General features: G+C 45.4%; 1 protein-coding gene across 1 annotated transcript in view; it reads left to right on the top strand.

Moving 5' to 3' along the window:
- Positions 1-20717, top strand: part of slitrk2 (SLIT and NTRK-like family, member 2) — a 74134-nt gene that overhangs the window by 20631 nt on the left and 32786 nt on the right. The gene's annotated exons all lie outside the window — the stretch shown is intronic.

Genomic DNA, 20717 nt, shown 5'->3' with positions numbered 1-20717 from the left:
CACACTGATTTTTTTCAGCTTGCTGCAGGATTAAAAATCCTTAGTCGGGGACGCACCCGTGGCGCGCTGGCGACGTGCACGTACTGCAGTAAAAAAGGTGGTCTGAAGTGCTACGGCTGTAACAGACATACTGTGGCATCCAAGTATAAGACCCCTCCTGGGGCCTGTAGCGGCTGAGAGCGTCTTATCCTCGGACGCCGGCGTGGGAAACACCGTGGCGGCTTACGCCACTGTAACAGCCGGTGGCCACCAGGGTGAGACCACCACTCATGCAGACGAGATGAGTGTTGAGCTGTACCAGGCAGATGAGATGCCGGAACCAGAGACGAAGCCAGACGTAGAACCAGAACCAGAGACGAAACCAGAGTGGAGCTGGAACCAGAGATAAAACCATTTGAGGAGCCGCAACCAGAGACAAAACCTGACATGTGTCTTGATTGCAATAGTCGCTAAGATGGCGGACCCACATGCACAGCCCAGGAGACGTCCAGGTACGTAAAAGAAACGTTTAATGTTCAGATTGGTCAGAGTACAGGCACAGGTCAAACCAGGTGAGCAGATTAGCAGATGTACACAAGCGGCAGGCAGGCGGATGGTCAACACAGGTAAGTAGGTCAAAAACACGTAAAAGTACAGGCACAGGTCAAACCAGGTGAGCAGATTGGCAGATGTAAACAAGCGGCAGGCAGGCGGATGGTCAACACAGGTAAGTAGGTCAAAAACACGTACAAGCTTAGGCTACGGTACCGGCAGGCACCACAACCAGTGTGGGCGGAAGGAGGATAAGCGGAGGGCCACAACAACCAACCCCCCAAAATGACTTAGGCAGAAACCAAACCAACAAAGCAAATTCGGAGTCCAGAACATGAGTCCAAACAAGGCGGGGCTGCTTCCGGACGGCTTCCCGTCAGACAGGAAAGAGTGGGGGCCAGAAACAGAGACAAGGACAGACGAGGCGCCAGAACCAGAGACGAATCCAGACGTGGAGCTGACGTGGTCGTCGCTGGACTGTCCAGAGTCGCAGACACATGTGGTCGGAGCCCAACTACCAGGAACTGAGAGGGACGTGGTCAATGCCGAACCACCAGGAACTGAGGCAGACGTGGTCAGTGCCAGACCACCAGGAATTGAAGCAGACGTGGTCTGTGCTGGACCACCAGGAACTGAGGCAGACGTGGTCGATGCCAGACCATCAGGAACTGAGGCAGACGTGGTCAGTGCCGGACCACCAGGAACCCCAGGAACTGCACCTGTACACAGGGAAGCAGAGGACACTGGAACCAGGAGCGGTGGCAGACGTAGTTGGTGCCGGACCACCAGGAACCCCAGGAACTGCACCTGCACACAGGGAAGCAGAGGACACCGGAACCGGGAATGGTGCGATCACCTCTTGACCCCCGGAGACTGGACTGCCAGGGATGGGGGCAGCTGTGCTCATCCGAGTACCACCAGACACTCCGGGGAAGACACCTGTACACAGAAAAGCAGACAACACAGGATCCCAGGTCAGCATAGACCAGCCTGGACCACCATAAAAGGAGCGGGACGAGGGCCCCTCTGGGCCACCAGGGACTCCTGAAGCGGTCTCCACGTGGCTGACAGAGGCAGGAGTAGGAACTGAGATCGGAACGGCCTCCTCATGGCTGACAGGAATTCCTGAAGCGGTTACCTCGTGGCCGACAAAGACAGAGGCAAGAGCGGGAACAGAGACAGGAATGGCCTCCTCATTGTCGATAGGAACTGAGGCAGGGACAGGAACCGAGACAGGAACGGGAACTGAGACAGGAACGGCCTCTTCAGGGCTAACGGGAACTGAGGAGGAACGGGAACTGAGGCTCTTCAGGGCTGACAAGGGCAGGAACGGCTTCCTCTTCGGGCCGACATGGCTGCGAACGGCCTCCTCTTCGGGGGCCCACAGGGCTCCAACAGCCTCCTCTTCGGGGCCGACAGGGCTGCGAACAGCCTCCTCTTTGGGGCCAACAGGGCTGCGAACAGCCTCCTCTTCAGGGCCGACAAGGCCGCAAACGGTCTCCTCCTCGGGGCCGACAGAATGGCCACTTAGTCAGGCTAACGCGGGACAGTATGTCCGCTTCATTAAGGCCAAAGGGGAACAGAATGGCTGCCTCTTCAGGGCCAAAAGGAGACAGAATGGCCGCCTCTTCAGGGCCAACAAGGGACAGAAAGGACGCTTCTTCAGGGCCAACAGGGGACAGAATGGCCGCTTCTTTAGGGCCATCTAGGGACAGAATGGCCTCTCCTGGGCAACTCAGGACAGAATCGAGACCTGGCCTGGCGGGGCGACAGCAGAACTTGACGAGACCGAAGCTGGGTTTGACTGGGCTTGAGCTGGGCTTGGCCGGACGGCAACCAAAGCAGGGGCCAGATGCGTTGCATGCACGTTCCGGGACTGGGCCGGGGCATGAGTTGGGCATGGTTGGAGCGCTATCGTTTGCCAGATTAGGGTTCTTGTTGTGGCAGGAAACCCGGTGCAGCAGAGGTTCAACGTAGTGCGGAGACTGGTGCAGCCGGGGTCCGATGTAGCGGGAGGTTCAGTGCAGCCGGGGTCCTATGAGGCGGGAGATCCGATGCAGCCGGGGCCCAACAAGCCAGGAGATCCATCTGGAACAGGCTAAGGGAAAAGCTCACATTCTTTGATGTTCTGACTTGTCCCCCTCTGACATCGGCCAGAACGCAGACGGCTGGGACCCAACTTCCTCCCCTCAAGGATAAGGGCCGGGACTGAGAGTGAGTCACAAAGGTCGGTGCCCCTCTGAGCCTTCAGTGCCTTCTAGATGTGGCGTCCCCCGATGGGAGTCTGAAGGTCGGTGGTGGGTCAGCACACAGGAGGGGACGGCATCTATGAAAGCTCCCCTGGTGAGCAGAGGGATTACGGCCAAGTCTGATGGCGGCCGCTCCCCAGCAGGTGGAGCCAGAGCACGGCCCAGCAACTGCTGGAACGCCAGAGCTGGGGTCTTGGCAGGGGACAGAGGCAACGCAGGAGCAGACACATGAGAGAGATTACTAGAACAAACAGGGAATCGAGGACTGACCTTGAGCGGGAGTAACAGCAAGAGCTGGCTGTCAGTAGAACGTCAGAGAGGAGCCAGGAACACGTGGCCATGGCGTAGGCAGACGCGGCATGCAGATTGCGCTCTACTGTAACTCCTTGCGTCTTGCACACAGCCGGTCGTACAGGGAGCGAATGCCAAGATGGTCTAGCCTGATGTCCTCGTCCTCCAAGACAAGAGCCGCCACCGTGACGGCATTCAGCTGGGCCCTTGGGGTGGTCGCTTCCCGGTAGCCCCTTTACCAATGCCGAGAAACTGACGTGGAGGTGTCCGGGTAGATTGGCAGAAAATCCATGTCGTCGCGAAAACACTCCTCCTCAGGCAGGCAAATGGGAAAAACAAAAAACACCCCCAGAGCTGGCTGGGTCAAAGTCTGGCCAGATCGTACTGTCCCAATTGCGATAGTTGCTAAGATGGCGGACGGGCAGGCAGAAATAGAACGGAACGGAAACAAAGGTAAGTGCTGGTGCTTAATATTGAGGTAAATGACCGGATAGTAAACAGCTGTGTAATAACGTGACTGAAAACGTAAAGCAGAAAAGGGCATGACTGAACAGAAACTGGAAGTGACTACAAAATAAGACAGGAAATGTGTGACAAAAAGCCAGACTGACGTGGTCGCCGACGGCCCGTCTGGAACCCAAACAGGCGGCAGTTCTGTGACTGGAACAGACTGTGGTTCTGTGATTGGAACAGACTGCTGTTCTGTGACTGGTACAGGTTGCGATTCCGTGATAGGCTGCAGTTCTGAGACTGCGACAGGCATGTTCTGTGGCTGTTTAATACCCCATTGATGTCAAACTGAGCGCCAATGCGGGGGACAGTTTATGCCTTCCAATAGTTGAGGCAGAGCAGAGGCTGAAGCAGAGGCTTGCAACGTCTGCGTTATCGATGTGACAGCAAGATCCGAAGTCAACTTCGACATCGGAATGGGAACCGGAGCTGGGGCTCGAGTAGCAGTGGGGTGTAAACACTGGGCTGCAGGAGCACTGGTGGAGGTGCAGATCGGCGAGCAGGAGAACACAGCCGCAGGGGAAGAGCAAGGAGAGGACAGAGAGGCTGTTGCGGTCTGTCATGGCTGAGGAACGAGGGAATGAGGGACAGGGCTGCACTGGCCTTTCAGTTGCTTCCAGATCTGGCGTCCCTCGTCGGAGCCAGCACAGAGGTCAGTGGTGGAGTAGGGACACAGGGCAGACCGGTGTTCATGGAAACCCCTCCACTGAGGGATTACTGCAGAGTCCGATTGAGGCCGCTCTCCAGCAGGTGGAGCCTGGAGATTGCTGAGACGCCGGGGCTAAGGCTTTAGCAGCGGACAGAGGTGAAGCAGGAGCAGAAACATGAACAGGACCACAAGAAGAAACAGGAACCGAAGACTGACCTTGAGTGGGGAGTGCAGCAGGAGCTGGTGATCGGTGGGACGTCGGTTGAGAGACAGGAGCTGGCGTTGAACAAGGAACCATTGCATAGGCAAACACGTCATGCAGGACGCGCTACAATTCCTCACGCCTCAAGCACAGCTGGTTGAAGAGGGTCCACCCTCCGGGGTAATCTAACCAGCAATCCTCTTTCTCCAAGAAGGCAATCGCTACCTCGACGGTGCTCAGCTGTGCTTCCGGGTTGGCTGCTTCCTGGTAATCCTTTGCAAGCACTGAGAAGCAGGAGCGGAGATCTCCGGGTAAGTCGGCAAAAACTCTTCCCAACGAACAAACAAAACTAGGTTGAAACAAAAACTGGGAGCTGGCTGGGTCCAGGTCTGGCCAGATCATGTCAGGTTTGTTACACAGTGGACGATTGGTGACAGCACCAGAGCAACAGGCAAAGGCAGGCACGTTGACAACAGAGTACTCAGCTACGGCACAGACAGGGATGATCCAAAACAACTTTGGTAACAAGGAAAGACTGAAATAGGTAACACTGGAACAAGGTACACGATACAATGATTTGCAAGAGGACTGAGGTGAGTACGGACAGCTAAATACTTAGACTGATTACAGATTGATGACAGCTGGAAGACAATGCGACCGGAAGTAAAGTGAGAACTAAACATGGTGTGACAGTAACCAGATATACTACAGAATAAAACAGGAAATGACCATACAGAATTCGGATTGTGACATACAGTAGTTTCCTACCGTAGTAAATGTGTTACTTTCTGCTGAGCCTGAACATGTTCAAAGATCCACAAAAGCCAAGGTAAGAAAAATAAACAAGTGTATAAATACATAATAAACAAAGTTCAACTTGAATCATGTGCTACACAAGCTGTTCTGTCCACTAAGAGAGAAGTTGTTTGCATTACAATCATTAATAATCTGGTTTAACTGGGTTGTTTACTTTTGTTGTTATCATAGCTCAGTAGAAAATGATCTGCTGAGAAAGATGAAGTGAAAATGATCAAAATAAAAAGCCACATTTTCAGAACCTGCCCTGAAATGTTTAATTACACATTCATATTTGGACATTAATGAAACGACAGATGACTAAGGAAACAATTCAAATGAAAATGACAGTGTTTCCTTGCAAATCAACAAAGTCCAGTAAATCATAGTTCAGCCTCCTATTATCCATCGTTTCTTATTGGATCGTGTTAAATGCCAGCCAGTGAGGTATTGTTGCTTTAGTAGCGTGCGGAAGAATTTGAACTTTGATCACGTTTTGCAGCAGAGAATTACATCAGAGCGATCTGGCTACTTCCGACTCAATGGCCTGGCTGAATGGCTGGAAGTTATTATAACAGCTTCAGTGTTGTCTGAGAAGATGTGATGATTATCTGTGTGTGAGGTTGTGTGTGATGTGATAACTAATACTACTGGATCACAGAGTCAACCCACTTAGATCTGTACCATTGTCACACATGGAGAGTTGGTGAAAGGAGTCAATGCAAAGGGAATGATTGCTAATGACGTACTATAGGCAAACTGCAGCGGTGATTGTTGAAATTTTAGTGTGTGTGGGTTTAAGTGCTGCCCTACAAACTGCATGTTTGTGTGTGTGTGCGTGTTTGTCAGTGTGTTTGTGATTTATAGCAAATATTACCAGGACTCAGAGAAGGAGAAGGAGGAGGATGAGGAAGGAAGAGTAAGAGAGGAAATAAATTAAAACCAAATAGAATAAAACAAAAGGATAGAAACAGATACATGTGATGGAGAATGGAAGAGAGTAACTGAGTGTGCTGCAAAAGAAATAAAGAGGCCAGAATAACAAGAAAAAAATCAAGGGTGAGCCAGGGATGGATGAGCACGAGAGAGAGGGAGAATGAGGCGGACGCAGATAGAGATGAAGGATGAAGGCTTTCGTAATCTCACCCATGACTAAGATCAATGTAACCTTTCTGCCTGTGATTCAGTGTGTGTGCGTGTGCCTGTGTTTGTGATGGAGCAGTGCACGCCGAGCCACTCAGAAGGTTAAACAGAGCAGCCAGCGCGCTGGCGGACGTTCCCTCTCAGTCGACATGCATTGATCTTAATACAGGCAGCGACAACGGAGCAGGAGAGGTTAGAGGCATGAGAGGCAGGATAAAGACAGGGGAGAAATGGAGGGGAACAGAAGTGAATTAGGACGTGAGAGGAAGCAGCACAGGCCACGTTAAGGATGGATTAACACAGAGGTGAGAGTCAGGGTGACTTGTACGCAGCTCTGACACCCATCAACAGCATAGGGGAACAGTCAGAGTCAGTGTGCAGGTATTTTTGTCTGCAGGGCGATAATGTTTCACAACAGATGTCATTATGGTCAGTCTGAAGATGAATGAAGTCAGGAGAAGCACTGTGCAGCTTCAGGAGGTCTATCATTATTCTGACAGACAGTGCTGCCGAGGGTAGATGGATGCTAAAATGTATCGTTGCGAAGCAACCACAGGTTGTCAATTGTTTTAAACGGTATAATAATAGTGTCATATATTCTAATAATAATTGTTTAGCTTAGCTGCTAAATAGTAATGTTGCCTGTTGGTTTAACCCGTTTATTGAAATTACAAAAGCTGAAGCACATTTTCTGTAACTTACACCCTACACAATTTTTTGCTCTTGATACACATATGAGGACAATCGTCTGAATTTAGGTCCTCTTATCTGACTGGGGTAAGATAATGGTTGATAACCTCATGTGGATAGGTGAAGTTACAGGAATCTTCAACAGAGACATTAGGTTCATTTATTTCCATCTGGGGCGATTCCTCATCCTTCTATCAATCGTTCAACTCGTGGTTAAACAGATAAAATGACGTCAGCCACAAGACTGCTCTGCTCCCAGTTCTTGCAATTTCTCCCTGCAAACAAAAGGCAGGGCAGACAGATGGGGACGACTCAAAGTGCAGAAGGCAACCTGCTCTGTGAGCCTGACCCCTCAATGCAACTGTGAGGCAGGAATAAGATCTAAGTTAATAATATCCACTGCACATTAATATAACACCTGGTATTATCCATGTCAAACAAGTAAAACTGAAACATGTAGTCTCAGGTGACAGGCAGGCATGAATATGGCATGAGGTGAAACAAAGAATGGCGACAAGCTGCTGTCACTGAAACCAACCTGATAAAACACTTATTAACTCAAGGTGAGTGGTTCCATTCAGTAACATGCAGACATTCAAGCCATTAATCCAAAATTGCATCATCTATGTTACTGGGTTCTAATAGAATGTAGGTTGTATGTTGCTCAACAGTAACAAAGGTCTGAGTTCCTCATTGAGGAGCATGTCACACCTTAACCTAAGACTGTGTTAGGGGTTAGTAATGAACGCATGCCCGTTTGTTAGACATGTAATAACAAGAACAATATTAATACCTTCCTGATGGCTATAAAGCACATTTGCATGGGGAAGCTGCAGTGGGTTCATGATGCATTTAATGTCTCAAGCAACATTCTTGAACTGGACGCTTCCCTGTGGAGAACTGTGACATTTCCACGTGTAGCTGACCTGCTCTGCTCCCAATATTACAGTAATTGGATTTTATCAGTTGGAAATGTACAAGTGCAACCATTTTCATTTTTGCCATAGTTGGTACCAATTATAACAATTCTTTGCAGGGAGCTTCCTGGATTAAGAAATGAAACATAATGAGTCACATAGATTTACATTTAATTCAATATTCAAGTTATTCATGACACTGCTGCTGCTGCTTCACCAGTTTGGTAATTAAAAACATAATATCCATGCAACTAAAAGTATTTTACATAAAAACACATTTCATTTTCATTTGAAAGACCTACAGTATGCTTGTTAGGATTGTGGTAGTGAGGACTGCTTCATAATGAAAAACAAAAAACTGTGGGCTAACAATGTCACTGTCTGAGTAATAAAGGATTCCTCTGTTCCCTGACTTTCAGGAGCTTATAGCTTCGGACAAATACATCTCCCATATAGTACAGTCATGCAGTATAAGCCCATGGAAGATCAAAGTACTGTAATATGAAAGAGTTATGGGGAACCAGCACTTCTTAAAATCATTAAAATTCTTCACTTTGCCCTCCAATATCCTAAAGATCCATCTGTAGCTAAGCCAAACCAAAGGCCAAATGTTTGATGGTGGTGCAACTCCAGGGATGATTTGTGTTCAACTTTTGTTTGGTTCAATTTAGGTTTGACACACAACTGGGGGATGAGGTTTGAATGAGACAATGCTCTTTGCCTCTTGGTGTTTCCAGTCCATGACTCAACTAACAGATAACATCACTGGGGGCTTTGGAATCTTCACATATAAGGTTAAGCAGACAGCTCCTTAAACAACAGCATGAACTCTAAGGATATATGGTAGGACTTAATTGAAGAACTGAGAGTATAAATAAAATGAACTCAAACCTAAAAGTGAAATAAATGAGTGAAAGCAGACAACAGAAGACAGTTTGGAGAATTGGCAATGTTACTAACAATGGCACAGAGTTCATTGAATAAAAAAGAAGCCTTAATGTTCCACACTGAATGTGTTCAGGGCCGAAGATCCTGAGGTTGACGGATATAAATCTTCTGCTTATCAAATATGAAGACTTACTGTAAAGGATCAACATTTCCCAGTTGTCCTTGGACCTCTCCACCAGTCTGCGCAGCTGAAGTTGGCTAAAAGTGAACCCACACACTAAAATCAGCCTTTAGTGAGTCATTTCTGTGCTTCTATCTTAATTGTAAAGACACGAAAACAGTTTTTTCTGACCATCTCTTGGACAACTGGCTCGGATACAAGCTCAGGCACAGCTCTCGGTCCAGGAGAGTAACTGGCCACTTGTTAAAATTGCTGTGAGAGGAGACACCACCGGAGACTTCTCTTCCACTTTATATGGAACAGAGACACTATCTAAGGTAATAGAAAAGAGGCATTAGTGTGAGTTTCCTATTTATAAGACACACATGATCATGCAGCAAGTCTACAATGTCTATTGGAACACTGTCCCTATTATATTATACAACTAAGGTCTAATACACCTTGTGCTAAATTGGTCACTGGAAAAAGTGAAGGTCAGACACTTTAAGTAGATGGCTTAGTCCTTAGACCTACGTAAGGGTTGTGGGCTTGCTGGAGTTTATCCCACCTGTCACCCCAGTGAGAGGCGGGTTCACACTGTACACATAAACCTGAAACAGGACTAATAGTACATATGCAGACACAAAGAAACCACGCAAGCAGTACACCTGGGTGACCCTGGTGTCAAACCCAGGCCTTCTTGTGGGGAAGCATTGCTAACTACTGCACCACATTTTTTTGTCGTACCATAAAGGCAAAAGTACTAAAAAGATGTTCCAACATTCATTTTAGAAATGCACACAGCAAAAACACTCTGCAACAATAGGAGACCCCCTAAAAGTCTCAGTGACTGATTTATTCAGCAGCAAGACAGTGAATAATGAATGATGCAGAAGAGACGAGGAGGGCAGGCAGGCTACCTTTACAGGGATTACAATGATAATGGCAGTGCAAACAGTGAGATTTCAGTTTGTGCAGCACAGCAGGTTAGTTTTACTTACTCACTGTTGTTGCAGGGCTGAAAAACAGGGAATTGTCCTAATATCCTGACAATGTCCTGAGGGAATGGACCAGCAGGTGATTTCCCAGGACTTGTGGGTGCCCATGAGTTGTGTTGCTGAGTAAACCACTACTAGGGATGTGATGTAAGCACGCTGTGTCATGATCCCTGGGCATTCTGTGTCCCTTTCTCCTCACGCCCACTCCCTTGTTGAAATACTGTAATTTCACCAATAGGGGCAGTGTGTGTTGTAACGTTGTTGTTCTGTTTTCAACGAAGAAGAAATAAAGTGAACGGTGAGACATGTGTTAAGATTCATCAGGTTATGGGCCCAGAGGACGCTAAAAAGGCTGTTTTCACTGTATTTTGTGGATTAAACAGCGTTGAGTTTTCACAATGGAAGATAAGCTGTTTATAGACAAGCTGAGCGGACCGAAAAATTGGGCGACATGGAAGTTTCAGATGGAGCACTTGTTGAAGGCTAAAGGTCTGTGGGGCATGCTAACGGAGACGGAGACGCTAGCAATGGATGCTAACGCACAAGCACAAGCGGAGTTTAGTAAACAGAGAGAGAAAGCATTCTCCATGTTAGTGCTGAACATGAGTACACCCCAGCTGTACCAGGTAACAAGCTGCCAGACTCCCATAGAAGCGTGGACGACGCTGAAAGGCCATTTTGAGAGAGATACATTGGCGAATAAACTGTTCCTTAAGAAAAAATATTTTCGATGTGAAATGAAGGAAGGATGTCAATTAACTGAACATCTGAAGCAAATGAAGGAATTGACTGATCAACTATCGGCTATAGGAGCTGATATTCTTTATGATATTATTAGAAGATCAGATCGTAACACTTTTGGGTAGTTTGCCACCTAGTTATGCTACCATTGTCACTGCATTAGAAACTAAGATGGACAATCTGACGCTGCAGTTTGTTCAACAAGATTTAATAAATGAAGAGCAAAAGTGGGTTAATGCACATGAGGTGCAACAGGTCGAATGGTTGATAGATTCAAGAGCATCAAAGCACATGACATTTGATAACAACATTCTTCAAAATTACCAAGAGTTCACGGAAGCACAGTCTGTGAAGCTCGGTGATGGCAGGTTTGTTGATGCCCTAGGAATGGGAAATGTAAAGTTGAACATGACTTTCAAAACAAGTGATGCAAAAAGTGCCACAATGTATAATGTGTGTATGTTCCAAAGCTGTCAGAGAATTTATTTTCAGTGGGAGCAGCTATCAGGAAAGGCAACACAGTGCAGTTCAGAAAGTCTCACTGTTACATACGAGGAAGAAATGGAACCCTTCAAGGAATAGGGAACACAAAGAGCTGATGGACTTTATCAGCTGGATGTGAAGAAGGACGTACCTGTTTGTCATATTGCATCACTAGCAACCCGCTTATGGCACCAGCGGTTGGGTCACACTACCAAGCTTAAAGAACTGAAAGATCTGGTGAACGGAGTGGACTTCTCCACAGAAACAGATGTTTCTTTCTGTGAGGCATGTGTGGAAGGTAAACTGTCTAAACAGCCATACAAGTCAATTGGAGGAATTCGTTCCAAACACAGAATGCAGCAGATTCATAGTGACGTCTGTGGTCCCATGCAGACTGAATCGATTGGTGGAGCTAAATATTTTGTGACTTTTATTGACGATTACTTTAGATGCTGCAAAGTGTATTTCCTGAAACACAAGAACGCGGTGTTAAACACGTTCAAATAATTTGAAAGAACATTTACAAATGAGTGTGGACAAGCTGTTAAAAGACTCAGAACAGACAATGGAGGTGAGTACACATTAAGAGAGTTTCAAGAATATTTGAAAAGGTCAAGGCATCCAACATGAAGTGACTATACCTCACTCACCACAGCAAAATGGTGTTGCAGAGAGCAGCTAGAAGTATGCTGTCACATGCTAAGTTGCCAAAAATGTACTGGGCGAAAGCTGTAGCCACAGGAGCTTACATTCAGAACAGACTGCCTACATCTGTACTGAAGCAAAAGATACCCTATGAGAGATAGTGTGGAAAAAAACCTGACATGAGTCACATGAGGGTTTTTGGATGTATTGCTTATGCACATATTCCAGATGAGAAGAGACAGAAACTGGACAAAAAGGCTATGAAGCTACGTTTTTAGGCTATGCAAGCAACACTAAGGGTTATTGTCTATATGATGAAGAGAAAAGGAGGATTTTAATCCGCCGGGATGTTGTTTTCAATGAAACAAACTTTGACTGGAAACAGAAAGCAGAAGAGTCTCATCTTGAGAATGAGGTAACTGTGGACACTAATGAGAATAAAACACATGAAGTCACTGCTGACGACACAGTCAGAAGAAGCGAGAGAATAAGAAAGGCTCCAAAGCGATTTGGATACGACGAGTTTGCTTAAACAGTTGTCGTTGATCATCATGCAAATATGTGTTGTGTGACAGAGCCACTCACAATGACAGAAGCTCTGAAGAGTCCTAATGCAAAGGAATGACAGGAAGCAGCTGATCTGGAATATGAGTCACTGCTGGAAAATGAGACATGGGATCTAGTGGATTTTCCAAACGATAGAAAAGCTGTAGGTTCAAGATGGGTGTTCAAAGTCAAGCATCATAGTGATGGACAAGTGGAGAGATACAAGTGCAGACTTGTTGCCAAAGGCTACTCACAGTTGTATGGTACTGACTATGATGAGACATTTTCACCAGTGGTGCGTTTCACCTCCATTCGTGTACTACTAGCTTTTGCAAAGCAGAACAATCTGCATGTACATCAGATGGATGTTGTAACTGTATTTCTAAATGGACATTTGGAAGAAGAAATCTATATGGAGCAACCAGAGGGATACATCCAACCAGGACAGGAAAACCTGATGTGCAAACTAAAAAAAATCAATCTATGGACTGAAGCAATCTCCTCGTTGCTGGAGCAAAGCCTTCACAGAGTTCATGATGGAACTCGGTTTCAAACAGAGCACATCAGATCCCTGTGTGTTCGTGAGATCCACATATGAGCTTGAGATACTTGCAGTTTACGTGGATGATCTCATTCTGATAACAGAGTCGACTGAAAGCATGAACGAACTGAAAGCAGCGCTCAAGAAGCGCTACAAGATGAAAGACATGGGTGAGTTGTCCTACATCCTGGGCATCTCTGTGGTCCAAAGCAAAGAGAAGAACTGTGTCTTCCTACATCAGAAAAACTATACTGAAGCCATGCTTAAGAAATATGGGATGGAAAATGCTAACCCTGTAGCAACTCCTGCTGACACCAGTGTGAAACTGAAGAGGAATGATGGTGTTAGTAAACCAGTACACCAACAGAACTATCAGTCAATGGTAGGAAGTCTGCTGTATGCGTCAATAGCTACACGACCAGACATAGCTCAAGCTGTGAATGCTGTATCAAAATTCAATGCAGATCCCTATACTGCTCATCTGACTGCTGTGAAGAGGATATTTCGCTACTTGAAAGGGACAGTGAATCTTGCCCTGAAATATGAGTGGTCAGAGTCTGGACCCTTAGTTGTATTTTCAGATGCAGACTGGGCTGGTGACCAAGATGACCAACGCTCAACAACAGGCAACATGTTTCTACTGAGTGGAGGAGCGGTGAGCTGGCTGAGCAAGAAACAGGCGACATTTGCATTATCAACGGCAGAAGCTGAGTATGTTGCACTTAGTCAAGCTGCTCAAGAAGGAGTTTGGCTGAGACGTTTACTATGTGATTTTGGAATGGAGGATACACCGACAGTGATCCTGGAAGACAACCAAAGTGCCATTGCAATCGCAAAAAATCCGGTGGATCACTCGAGGACTAAACACATAGACATTCGATATCACTACATACGTGAATGTGTGCAAAATGGACAAATGAAACTACAATACTGTCCAACACAGGATATGAAAGCAGACATTCTGACCAAACCGTTGACCAAACATCCATCCATCCATCCATTTTCATCCGCTTATCCGGGGCCGGGTCGCGGGGGCAGCAGTCTAAGCAGAGAGTTCCAGACTTCCCTCTCCCCGGACACTTCCTCCAGCTCTTCCGGTGGGACCCCAAGACGTTCCCAGGCCAGCCGAGAGACGTAGTCTCTCCAGCAAGTCCTAGGTCTTCCTCGGGGCCTCCTACCGGTGGGACATGCCCGGAACACCTCCCCAGGGAGGCGTCCAGGAGGCATCCGAACTAGATGCCCGAGCCACCTCAGCTGGCTCCTCTCGATGTGGAGGAGCAGCGACTCTACTCCGAGCTCCTCCCGGGTGACAGAGCTCCTCACCTTATCTCTAAGGGAGCGCCCAGCCACCCTGTGGAGGAAGCTCATTTCAGCCGCTTGTATCCGTGACCTTGCCCTTTCGGTCATGACCCAAAGCTCATGACCATAGGTGAGGGTAGGAACGTAGATTGACCGGTAAATTGAGAGCTTTGCCTTTCGGCTCAGCTCCCTCTTCACCACGACGGACCGATACACCGACCGCATTACTGCAGCCGCCGCACCGATCCGTCTGTCAAACTCACGCTCCTTCCTTCCCTCACTCGTGAACAAGACCCCAAGATACTTAAACTCCTCCACTTGAGGCAGGAACTCTTCTCCAACCTGGAGAGAGCAAACCACCTTTTTCCGGTCGAGAACCATGGCCTCAGATTTGGAGGAACTGGTTCTCATCCCAGCCGCTTCACACTCAGCTGCAAACCGCACCAGCGCACGCTGGAGGTCCTGGCCTGATGAAGCCAACAGGACAACATCATCTGCAAAAAGCAGAGATGCTATCCTGTGGTCCCCAAACCAGACCCCCTCCGGCCCCTGGATGCGCCTAGAAATTCTGTCCATAAAAATAATGAACAGAACCGGTGACAAAGGGCAGCCCTGCCGAAGTCCAACATGCACCGGGAACAGGTCTGACTTATTTCTGGCAATGCGAACCAAGCTCCTGCTCCGGTTGTACAGAGACCGAACAGCCCTTAGCAAAGGGCCCTGGACTCCATACTCCCGGAGCACCCCCCCACAGGATGTCACGAGGGACGCGGTCGAATGCCTTCTCCAGATCCACAAAGCACATGTAGACTGGTTAGGCAAACTGGTTAGACTGGTCCCTTACAATGCTGTAACAAATTAAATGTTATTCATGATGCCTGGTCTTGTCTTATGCAACACCCAGTAAACACTAAAACATACACGAATAATAAATGCAAGCAAAATCAAATTATAAATGACCTAATCTGGACATTACTAATTAAACAATTGTAACACTTAAAAATGTGATACAATAATGAGGATACCGAATTGTAGCTGGTGGAAATAGTCCATGTGTATGTTGCACAGATTAAAAGAAGTAAAGAAGGTGAGTCTCTCTATTTCAACTTTGTGCCTACACACAAAGGAAAGCATGGTGATGAGTTGAAGTCCCTTTGTAACTTTAAGAATTTCCTGGAAAATCTGTAAATCAGGCATTGAACATCACACAGAAACCAATCTAATATCAAATGAAAACATTTTGTCCACAGAATACAATGACATCAGTTTAATGGAAGTTGAAAGTTCTGGTGCATCTGAACCAGAACCTGTGTCCAAATGAAGTCTCTCGTTCTCTTTGATGAGCACATTCCACATTTTATGGCTGGTGGTCCCAGTTCTGGGAGAGACAGCTTCTTGGTGATAAATGTGACAGCCTCTCCTTTTGGGCATGATAAGCAGAGGTAGAATCCTGAGGGATTTACAGGTAGATCAACAAAGTGGACTCATGGTTCTTTGATATGGACCTTTGAGATGTTGGCGTCAATTGGTGCCTGTGGTGATAGAAGCCAGTCTCCTGTTGTGGAGAAAGGTTCAGGGTCCCTTATCTCTGGGGACTAAAGGGACATAGGGGGCTCTTCAAAGGAGGGAGTTAAGTTCACATGTAGGTCAGGTTACCTCAGTCCAGACGTGGATTGCTACAACAGATTGGACTTTGTTTCATGTGAGAATAATATTTTTTTTGACAGGTGAATGCCGAATACAACCTGATCATATAAAGATGTTTCCTTGTTCAGTAAAATCATTTAAATAGATAAGAAATGTAAAAAAAGGGAAATAATCTTCTCAGGGTTACTGAATACAGATTGAGGTTAAAGACAGATGTCTGGAATTTAAGTTATTATTGTCTTTTGAAAAAAGGAGAGTAGCTTGTGAAAAAGAGAAGGATTCAGAATTCTTTAAAGTCCTAAATATTGTGAAATTAAGTGTGAGTGTTGAAATACTGTAATTTCACCAATAGGGGCAGTGTGTGTTGTGACGTTGTTGTTCTGTTTTCAACGAAGAAGAAATAAAGTGAACGGTGAGACCTTTGTTGAAATTCATCATCCCTCTCTCTCTGAAACCAACCTGATAAAACACTTATTAACTTCAGGCGAGTTTATTCAGAAACATGCAGACATTCAAGCCTTCAATCCAAAATTGCCTGATCTATGTTACTGGGTTCTAAAAGAATGTAGGTTGTACTACAGGATGTTGCTCAACAATAACAAAGGCCTGAGTTCCTTATTGGCGCGAATGTCACACCTTAACCTGAGACTGTGTTAGGGGTCGTCGCATGGCTGTCTGTTAGACATGTGATAACAAGAACAAAATTAAGTTACTGTTTAGCCATATTTCCTGGGCATTCTGTGTCCCTCTCTCTCCCTCAGTAAACTCCCGGCAATCAGGACAATTCCACACACCTGGACCTTCCCTCTGCCTCCCTTCGAATACACTCCTAGCCCTTCACTCACTGCTGGAGCAAACATCCATCCATCTTCTATCGCGTATTCCCATGTGGGGTTGTGGGGGTGCTAGAGGCTATCCCAGCTATCTACAGGCAAGAGGCAGGGTACACCCTGGACAGGTCACCAGTCCATCGCAGGGCAACACAGACAGAGAACCATTCACACACACACACAAACACACACACACAACTACAGGCAATTTAGAGAGACCAATGAACCTAATGCTTGTGGTTGGAAGCCGGAGAACCCAGAGAGATTTCACACGAACATGGGGAGAACATGCAAACTCCACATAGTAAGGCAGTAAATCCACCCCCGGAATCGACCCGCCCTTCTTGGTGTGAGGCTACCGTGCTCCCCACTGCACCATCATGCCGTCCTGGAGCATAACTATTGCAAAGGGAAAGGTAAAAAGAAAACGATAGTCCCATGGTGGAGTAAAGAGTGTGAAGTACAGTAGCCATTAGGGAAAGGAATAAGGCATTTAAGACGGTTAAGAAAACAAATAATCTATTGGATTATAGGAGGAAGGTGGTAGTGGTGAGCACAACTATTAAAAATGCAAAAAGAGAGCATTGGCAGAAGTTTGGTGAGTCACTAGGGAAATACACACCATTAAATAAGGTTTGGAAGGTAATTAGGAATATGGATGGAAAGAGGAGGAAATATAGATATAAAAAATAAAGAGTGAGGGTTGTTGGTAGATGATAAAATAAAAGCACAATAAAAGGTTATGGAACAGGCTTTCAGTAAAGTAGTTTAAAAAATCTAAGTAGTGAAGAAAAGGGAAAAAGAAGGGACATGGTAACCCTAAACACAGTAGGACTAAAAGGGGACAGAGAGGAGTGGAAAATATAGTCTTGTTGAAAAGGTTAAAAATAATGATTTGTATTTGAAACAATATTTTTTTTTAATCCTCAAACTTCGATCTCATCAAAGAATCCTCCATTTGCAGCAATTACAGCATTGCAGGCCTTTGGTATTCTGGATGTTAATTGGTAGAGGTAATCAGGTAATCTGGGCCCTTTGACGCCGTGAGCAGACACATTGTACCATTACAGTTGCTGGAAATGGGCCTCTATACATCTAAGTAAATATTACAGCAAAAATCAGACATTTGCAGCTAGAATAGTCATTTGCCACATGTGATGTAAACAGTGTATTTCTGAATTGTGAATTGCAAAAAAAGTGCCTTTCTGTCAAAAATAAGGACATTTCTAAGTGACTCCAAACTTTTGAACAGTAGTGTATGTTATTAGAGATTTATAATAAGGTGTAGGAAGAGGGAATACTACCAACAGAGTGCAGTGATAGTGACTATTTGTAAACCAGTGAAGGATCCAGGGTTAGTGGAGAGTTACGAGCCAATTGCAATGATGTCGCATGTAGGGAAAGTAATAGAAAGAATGGTAAATGAGTGGATAATGTTCTATTTAGAAAGTAAGGGGATAATTAAAAATGATCAAAGTGGGTTTAAAAAGTGCAGAAATACTTTAGATTCAGCACACTGTCTAGAACATGAAATCAGGAGAGCACACGGCAATAAAGAATCGATAGTAGCAGTATTTTTTGACATAGAGAAAGCATATGACAGGGAGGGAAAAATGAGTAGTACATTACCAGGTAGCTGGAAGAGGTGATAAGTAAGGTGGAGAAATGGACATTGAAATGTTGTTTTTCAAAATTTCTGTAGGTAAGACAAAAGTCATGAATTTAAAAAAAAGAAAAGGTAGTCAAACCAATCTCAAGATATATGGGGAGACATTGGAACAGTTAAATAGTTTTAAGGATCTAGGGATATAGATGGATAAGAACTTAACATGGGGGGATCATGTAAAGAAAATTGTAGGAAAAAGTAAGGGTGTTAAATATAATGAGATATCTGAGAGGATGTAGATGGGGGGGGTGAATGTTATGAGGATGATATATAATGGACTGATTAGATCAGTCCTGGATTATGGAAGCATTATAATGGGTCAGGTAGAACAACTTTACTTAAGGAATTGGATAGAATTCTAGGGTTATGCTGTGGAGCGGTTAAGACCACACCAGTATCAGCATTACAGGTTGAAATGAATAAAATGCCATTGGGAATGAGGAGACAGCAGTTGACAATTAATTACTGGGTCAATTCAAAAGGACACGTGGAAAGTCATCTAACAAGGGTAGTGTTGAGACACTAGGAGGAGACCACAATAGGGAAAATCAGGAGTTTTGGGTGGATAATAGAAGAAATAGTAAAAAGAATGGAAGTAGGAAACAAGGAGGTAAGCCCAACGGTGCCACTGTCAGTAGTTCCACCCTTGGTAATAGAAGAGTGTCTGAAGAGTCTGAGTATGCTAGGAAGAAAAGGAGAAGTGAGCATTAGAGCAGATGAGGTGGAAAAAAAAACAAACACTGATGTAAAGTATAGAGGGTATGTGAAAATATACACAGATGCATCCAGGACAACAAGTGGGCATATAGGGATGGCGTTTGTGGCACCAGAGATTGAGGTAGAGAAAGGACGAGGAATTTGTGGTGGGTTATTGGTGTTTACAGGGGAATGAGTGGCAATATTGTATGCAACAGTTACTTAAGTGGGTAGAGGTATGTTGGGCACAAAGGGTGGTAATAGATTCAGACCCAAGTAGCTCATTGATGAGTATTAAACAAATGGAATCATAAGCTAGACAAGATGTGGTTGTGGAAATCTTAAACACAGTGCATAGAATATGGAGGACAGGGGTTGTGGTGCAGTTTGTATGGATACCAGCACATTTAGGAATAGAGGGAATGAACTAGCAGACAAACAGGCCAAGAATGCAGGGGAAAAAGAAAATATTGATATTGAGTTATAGTAAAGTATAGTAAAGGAGAAATGAAGAGTATATTTAAAGACAGAGCAAAATGAATGGCAGGAAGAAGTGAATAGAGGAAGAGTAAAGAAGTAAAGAAGGAAACATACTACAACATACAAAGGAAAGTGGGAACACTAATAGGATGTAGTGGGAATAGGAGGAGGGATGATCTGATTAGCAGAATGAGGTTTGGGCATACAGGTCTTAATAGCACAAAGAAGACACTTAAAAAGCATGAGACAGGAGAGTGTGAATGTGGAGTGGGAGAAACAGTAGAGCATGTAATAGTCTATTGCCCAAAGTATAGGATTCAGAGAGAAGGGATGATAAAGTGCTTAAGAGTAAATAAAACTAAGCTGGAATTGAATAGACAGGGTTGGATAAAGGAATAATAGAACCTTAGATCACTAAAGGTGGGTGGTTATATTTTTTTTTATTTTTTGAGGTTAGGAAAGAGAGTTGATGTGAAGAAACAGTAGGTGGCAGTAATGTGCCGTAGGATGCAAGCTGCCATAAAAAAACAAAAAGAAAAACAAGAAGACTCACTGCTGGGTCATTGCCAACACTACATGTTCTTACCCTACCCCCTTCCTTACCTTACCTGGACCTTTTGTGAGCAGGACAGGAAGCTATTTTAAAAGTACTTTGAGCTCTTTCAAATTCATGGTTTGCTTTTGTATTTAGATTTTGCCTCTAAGCTTTGTGAGCCATGCGTTGCTGAGCATTTAAGACATGCAGGAGTCTGTCAGTTTTTGTTTGTACAACAGCACTTCCTAAGTAGTCAATGTTTCATGTTTAGCTTACTCATATTTGTCAGGCATTGTGTTTCATATGAGTCGTGCATTGCTGCCTCATGCTAATCCTGCCCAGCCATGTTAACCTTGTCCAGCCTGGCTCAGTCACACTAGCTTTACTTTGCAACGTTAACCTGCTTAATGGTTCATGTTTAGCCTTGCCTTAGTTTTTCATGTTGAGCTTGACCTTAGACCTTCATGTTGAGCTTGGCCTTGCCTTATTCAGCCATGTCAGCCATGCTCTGCTCTCCACATAAGGCGTGCATTGTGCGACCTAGGATAGGGTCTGTTCAATTGACAGGAGTGTTTCTGGTTTTTG

Source organism: Betta splendens, chromosome 10, assembly GCF_900634795.4.
Source record: "Betta splendens chromosome 10, fBetSpl5.4, whole genome shotgun sequence".
Lineage (NCBI taxonomy): Eukaryota > Metazoa > Chordata > Actinopteri > Anabantiformes > Osphronemidae > Betta > Betta splendens.
The sequence above is the reverse complement of the archived record's forward strand: the minus strand, read 5'-3'. Positions and strand labels throughout refer to the sequence as shown.